The sequence below is a fragment of the Mastomys coucha genome, unplaced genomic scaffold (assembly GCF_008632895.1).
Source record: "Mastomys coucha isolate ucsf_1 unplaced genomic scaffold, UCSF_Mcou_1 pScaffold22, whole genome shotgun sequence".
Taxonomy (NCBI): domain Eukaryota; kingdom Metazoa; phylum Chordata; class Mammalia; order Rodentia; family Muridae; genus Mastomys; species Mastomys coucha.
In genome coordinates, this window is record NW_022196905.1 from 66,056,068 (window position 1) to 66,063,225 (window position 7,158).

At 48.2% G+C, this 7,158-nt stretch overlaps 1 protein-coding gene across 4 annotated transcripts in view; it reads right to left on the minus strand.

Moving 5' to 3' along the window:
• The window catches only part of Fryl (FRY like transcription coactivator), a 239,220-nt gene extending 233,475 nt beyond the window's left edge, over window positions 1-5,745 (minus strand). For 2 of the 4 annotated variants that reach the window (XM_031342660.1, XM_031342658.1), the window contains exon 1: window positions 5,527-5,745. The gene's annotated coding sequence lies outside the window, so the exon portion shown is untranslated. The remainder of the gene's footprint in view (window positions 1-5,526) is intronic. The other 2 variants (XM_031342654.1, XM_031342656.1) reach the window with 2 other exon arrangements.
• Between the last annotated feature and the right edge of the window lie 1,413 nt (window positions 5,746-7,158).

The following is a 7,158-nucleotide window of genomic DNA, read 5'->3' on the forward strand; positions in this document are numbered from 1 at the left end:
CAAAGGAGTGAAGATGGCATGGAAATTAAATTTCAATAAAACTGTTGCTTAAATTTTGTAATTCCTGGGCCAGTGACAAAGCTCAGTGAGCAAAAGTATTTGCCACCAAGACTGGCAATACCACAGATCCAGATGGCACAGGAATGTAACATATCCCCACACGTTGTCCTCTGACCTCCATCTACACACACATTAAATAGACCAACAGCTGTAGAAAATGTTTTTAATTTTTAAAGCATTTCGTAACTCCACCTGCATTTCTCCCTTTAAGATTTTGCTTTCATTCTACGTGTTATGTTTTAGTTTATATGTATATCAGTGCACCACATGTGTGTGTTGCCTATGGAGGCCAGAAGAGGGTGTCAGATGCCCTGGAACTGGAGTTACAGACGGTTGGGATCCACCATGAGGGTGCTTGGAATCACCCTGGGTTGTTTACAAGAACAGCAAATGCTCTTACCCACTAAATCATCTCTCTAGCTTCTCCTCGCCCATCTTGACTAATCCTGACCTTAACGGTCAAGTTCCACAGGACTACCCTCTCAGTCAGATGCTTTCCTGGACTGGCTGACCCCAGTTTTCAGATTTTCATGGTCCCTTGTTTCTCAACAGTTCAACTCTTTCCCTCCCAAACACAAAGGTCAAGGGGAGCTGGTAAGGAAGGCCCCTGTGTAAAAGTCAAACACTTCACAATGAATTTTAAACAAGGGTGATTTTTTTTTTCCACAGAAAAGAAAATCCACAAATGGTAGCAAAAGCCCTGATTTATCTTAGTGTCTCAGATTAAAGAGAAGTGTGTTACTACTCCATCAGCAAAATATGGAGGACTTGATTGGATGCAGACATACTCACACAATGTTGTTCTCTAGGAGTGAATGGCAGAAAAATCCTGCCCACAGGGAGTGGCAGTGTCTGAAATGCCAAAAAACAAGTCTAGGGGGCCTCACAGGTTTAAGCCACCAAGCACTGAACACCTGAACCCACCTCCTAGGAAGGTGGGGTGTGGATGCCAGGACACCCTGAGAGAGGCCACACAGAGCAATAGCTAACAGGTGACTTTCACAGACTTAACCCAATCCTCTATGCCAGCCCCAGCACCCACAGCAGGCATAACTCCCCACACTTACTAATGAAGACTTTCCGTGCGTGACGAGGCTACCTCTCTGACAGCAGCTGGATTTTCCATTTTGAAACCTTAGAGAGAACTTACTCGTCTGGAGTCCCGTAAAGGAGCACCTAGCATAGACTCACCTACCTCCTCAGCCTACACCGCAGCTGCTTGTACGGAATGAGCGGCAAAACCCCTTCTGGGATCCCATCAGGAACAAAGCTAGGTTTCTCGGTGAAATATCTGAAGAGTGAGTTGTGAACCTCAATGCAATTCCTTAAAAGTTCTCTCTTGAGATTACACAAATCAGGGCTGGAGAGATGGCTCAGTGGTTAAGAGCACTGACTGCTCTACCAGAGGTCCTGAGTTCAATTCCCAGCAACCACATGGTGGCTCACAACCATCTGTCATGAGATCTGATGCCCTCTTCTGGTGTGTCTGAACACAGTTACAGTATATTCATGTGCATTAAATAAATAAGTCTTAAAAAAAAAGAGAGAGATTGCACAAATCAAAAACTACCAAGAAATTATGCTTAGGATGTATTATAAAAAGAAATAAATAAAACACTTCCTTTTATAGTAAACAAACAAACATATACAGGGTAAAGGCAGGTAGGATGTTTCAGCACACTGTAGCTGATCCTTTTTTTTTTAACCCTTACACCCACAAACACGCTAATGGCAGCCTTCTATCTTCTATTCAATGAAAGGAAGGGGGGGACAGAATTACAAAGCCTGGAGAATAAGAATTGCATAAATATTACTATTTTTCCTCCATTCGCAATAATCACAACTTGCTAAGATTTTCAAGAAAAATCATTTAAGATGGTTCCGAGGTTGTAATAAAGGAACAAAAGTCGAAAAATTAAGACAGTAACCCTCTAGCAAGGGTTACAGGAGTGAGCAATATTATGGGACAGTCTTAATGTCTAAACGCGTCTTATCAATGAGCATGTGAACGTTAGTGATAAGGAAAAGTGTTTCCTTTACACTCACATAAGGACTTTCCTCTGAATGCAAGCAAGTACTGAAGTTTCTTTGTACTTCTTGGTTTATAGAATACTGGGGAACTAATAAAACTGCCCAGGCACTTCAGGCAGCAGTAAACATGTTAGGGTTCCAACTTCAGCCAAGCTCTACAATCTAAAGACAGAAACATACAGGTGCTCATACTGAACCAACAGACAAGAAGAAGGCTTGCTCTGCACAGGCCCAAAAAGGAAAGAGAAATCACTTCTATGAAGAGGACAGAGGGCCCACTTACAGACAAGGTGATGTGCTTGGCCTGGGATGGAAGGGACCTGCCCATTCTGAAGGAAACAACAGCTGAATTCACAGCTCAAGCTCTGATGGCCCCAAAATACTTCAGAGATTTGTAGTTAAAACAGTGGCATTCATATCCAACCCTCACCTAAAATATCCTATGTAAAATACTTTACTACATCACCTAGGTCTTACTACACCACCTAGGTGAAATTTCCTACATCACCTAGGTTTCTTCCATTCAGTGTTTCTTTACCCATGATTCCGGAGTCACTGTTACTCTGGACGGAGTACACACCTGTCTTTCTCCCAGGGAGAGTAACTTTAATTCCTTCCATTAAAGTTCTGAATTAGATTGTCATCTATTTCTACTCTATCTCCCATACTTAAACATGCAGGTACTTAACAGACACTGATAGTAGATGTCACTGCAGAAGACAGCTGTCTAACAGGTATTATAGAATTAAGTCATAATTTTATAAAGCAACAAAGAATATTGCAGCTAAGATAGCTTTGTCTGAAAACGAACTGCTTTTTGTTTATTGGTATAATCTTGCTCAGAAACAATTTTGTTCTTGTTGTTTTCCAGTGGGGACAGAGGAAGTTGAGGGTTGGACTCAGGGGTCCTATGGTTTGCTAGCATTCAAGAAGGCCTGGGTTCAAGCCTTACTGTAGGAACTTTCCATTACAACTATCTCATCAGGTCTGAGGATACAGCTCAGTGGGAGAGCAGTTTGCATTATATGTATCAGTTAGAGAAAAATGTATCTTCCACAGTCTTTATAAGATAGTATCTTTTCTGCCAGACCTCAAACAGTTCCTCTACTGGGTATATAGTTACACAATGGATCTGAAAGAAATAATGCAGAGTGGACCATCCCAGGTCTCCGGAGAATCTCTAAGCACAGTCTAACACTCATAGTTATCTAGAAATATGTATGCGGTACCCGGAAACCACAGAGGAACACAGGCCATTCGGCACATAAAGCATAGGCGTTTCAAAGGTAAGTATTCCTGAACATTTTCTTTTTGTGTGCGCCTTTTAAAGTTCAGAAAGTCTATTGTCTAAATACACCACTAAATAAATAAGTAAAAACAGGAAATTTTAAATTTGTTTTAAGCACCTACTTCCTATAATAAGCAAGGAAGATTATGCCCAGGTACTTGCCTGATATTGTTTGCACAGGAGAGTTAAAATAATAGGTGGAACAAAAGAATTCTCTCAATCAAGTATCAATGTCTCAAGTTGGACTTGTTTCCCAAATATAGTTTCTGTGTTATTACTGTAGAGATTGGGAACTTTCAGCATTCATTCAAAAGTTATTAGAAGGTAGCTTAATGATAAACAAATTTTAAAATCTGCATTGCCTTGAAGGAAGAAAAAAGCCACCCAGGCCAGGTGTCTCAACAAAATTCATTCTTGCAAAGTACAAAATACTGTAACAGAGCACAAGGCATCCAGGATCAGATGCTACGTTTGAAAATAAGAAACAAAAATAAGACCAAAGAATCACACGCCGGATACTACTTCCTAGATAAGGTTGCAGCTTGCTGCCTCCAAGCGCTCTACAAACCATTGCTTAAGAAACTGTCAAAATGACGGCTTATGAAAACATTCTTTTCTAAATAAGGACTCCAACAAGGGATGTGTTGTTCCTAGCTATGATTTCTGCTGCAAGTTTTGACAAGTCCAACACGGCCATAACGTTCGCAGTGCAAAGACCTCTTATTTGATTCACCAATAGCAAGAGTGCCTGCCTGCAAGGAGTTACAATGCCTGCATTCAGTAGGGGAGATCAACTTTATGGAAGGCACCTGCTAGGCGGAACAGCAGTTTATAAAACCAACTTTTATTTTCATCAAAAGTTGTTCATTGTTTTTCCCCCCAATCCTACAGACCCTGGCAATCTGCATTACTTTCTTTTCCTTCTACTCTCCCCAAAGAGCTTCTGTCGTAGAGTCCGGGTAATACTTTTCCCAGTTCAAAGGTTAAAGCACATTTAGCTCAGTCAAAAACGCTAGCCCCTCAAGCCAGTTCCCCCGCCCCTTTATTTATTCTTTTATTAAAACCGCAGTCTGGAACTTATCCTGGTCCCATATCCTCGAAAGTCCACAAGAAAAGCGATTGTAGGTAGTGAGGAACAAAGCTGGGCTGGTAGTGAAGACCGAAAGCATTCAGGCCCCAGGTCGCCTTAGATATCGGCCTCTGCAGATGCAAGAAATGAGGCTCGGCCGGGCCGGGAGAACCTGCCGCCCGGAAGCAACAACTCCTATCAGAAGGCAAAGAAAAGTTGCAAGGCAGAGCTCCGGCCCGCGAGGAGCCAGCGCCGGTGTCCACGAAGCCGGTGGTCCGGGGTGCACAGGCCCGGCCGCGGGCGGTGACTGTGGCGTCCGCCGGGCCGACCCCGGCTCCGGAAGGCGCGGGTCCGGGGGTGCGCCGTCGCTTCAGGATGAGTGGGCTCGGCGCCCAGGTCCGCACCCCTCCCAGCACCGCAAACGGTGGGCGGAGAGACGCGGCGGAGGATCGCGGACAATGCCCGACCGGGCCGGCAACCTCGGCGCGCTGCGCGGGGCCCTCCGCCTCTCCTCCCGAGGCCGCCTGCCGGCACCTTCAGCCCGGTCGGGTGAGCGACGCTGCAGCAGCGCCAGCCGCCACCGCCCCGCCGCCCGCTTCCTCGCCGGGCGGTTCCCGGGCCGCGGTAAACCCGCGGCGTGCGAAAACGGAGCCGGCGCGCCGAGCGGCGCAGGGAGCGCGCTCAGGGCGGCCGGGCGCGCGGGAAGAGCGGAGCGAGCGTGGAGACGACGGCGCGCGACCAGGGCAGCCGGGCGCGCGGGTAGAGCCGGGCACGGGCCGGGAAGGAGGCGCGCAGCAGAGCGGGGCGCGCGGTGCTCCCCCACGGGTCTGCCGCAGCTCCGACGGGCTTTCGGTTGACCCTGGCTCAGTACCGCGCCCGCGTCCGTTAGGAGCCTCCCCAGCCGGCGCCGCAGCCGCCCATCCCGATCCGCCTCCCTCGCGGCTCGCAGCAAGAAGGGCAGCCGGGCCAGGGCCGGGGACCCGGGATCCCACGGCCGACGGTCGCCGGGCATCCCGGATCCTGCCCCCGCGCTGGAAGAGAAAGTGAAATGAAGCGCCTTTCCCCAAACAGCACCTACCAGGTCCCCAGTCCTGTGCAGCTGCCTCGCTCCTCCAGCGCCGCCGGTCCCCGCCCTCGGGCCCCAGGCTCCGTTCTCTTTGACAATGGCGCGTCCCCTTTAAGGAATAATCCGATCGGGACCGATCCGTGGTTAAACCTCCCTCCGACTCTGATTTTAACCGGATTTCTGTCTCTCCCAGAGCCCGACGGGCGCCCGGCGGTGCTGCGAGTTCTGCCCACCCCTTCCCTGCCCCGCCCACCCACTCGCCTTCCTGATTGGCCAGGGACGCTACACCAGGAACAGCGGTCCTCACCCTCCACTGGCCGGCCTCCCCGCCGCTCAGAGTTTCCCCACCTTCGCCCCGCCCCCTTCCCCGGGTTGGACCTACCTCTAATCACTCTCGGTCCTCGCCTCCAACGCTGCTTTGGAGAACTGGCAGTCACGGCTCACCCTCCCGCCTCCGGAAAGCTAACTTTATTTTTATTGGTAGAAAGACATCTTCCTGTGCACCTGATTGGGCAAGGAAGGGCAAGTCTGCACGCCCCTTACCTATTATCACTCTCCCTGGACGGCTGAAAGACGGTCATTAAAGTCTACTTTGGCACCATCAAAGCCTCTGTCCCTTTAAATGTTGGTAGAGGTCGAGCACAAACAGCCTATACTGAGAAAGGCGGGAAAGGGAGGTGGAAAGGATGCAAAAATCTTCAGATAAGAAGCACACCACACCAGCTGTGGGATCCTGAGAACCCAATCCTGCTGTTTTGTGAATGGAATGAGAACACCTGAAATCCTAGTACTGGCTCTTGAGAATTAATGAAGTTCACACTCCCTGTCCACTCTGCTCACACTCTTGACTTTCTGGCTTTACGCACCCGGAAGAGTTTCCGAAGGTGTCTTCGAACCTAGGGGTTTCCTTGTTTATCTTGCAGTCGTACATTTCAGAAAAGCGTTAAGTCCTTCCCATTAGAAGTTCCGTTTAGGTCACGTCCTGTGTGTCGTACTGGCGTTTGCGCGGGTCTACGTTAATTTTTTGGAAATATTAAACATATCGTCCTCTGTGCTGATATTCTCAAAGTCCTTCTTGCTACAGATGTGAGCACCAGAGGGCTAGTCTTTGAGGGACAGTGGTACCTTTCGTGGGGAAAAGCACGTCTACCCGAAGGAAGAGGGAGAAGTCTGTCAGGAAGAAACCTGACAGTAGCAGAACCCTGTTCATTAAAGGAGAGGGATCCTGCGACAGCCTCGGAATCTGCATTAGCTTAGCATCAGGTTCCTGCTCCAGAGATATAGGAAACGAAGATTATTTCCAGAAAAACTGAGTGTGATTATGGCTTTGGGACCCACCGAGAAATACTAAAGAACGGGTAAGTGTTCTCTCCCTCTTTGCGATTGTCTTTGAGACTCTTGACCTCAGAGCATCCCTACAGGTGCAGCAGTCACCCGTGGAGTCCAGTACGCCAACAAAGTGGCTGTGCCCAGTGGCACCCTAAAAGCCAGTCCAGCTTAGAAAGGGAATTAAGTGTAGACAGTTGAGAGCTAAGGCTTTTTTCCTGAGCTCAGGGACAGAGAGCCATTTTTATTGAGGAGCAATAAGAGAGGCAGGGCTTGGTTGGTGTTTGTAGATCGTTTTGAATTGTTTATACATTTTTG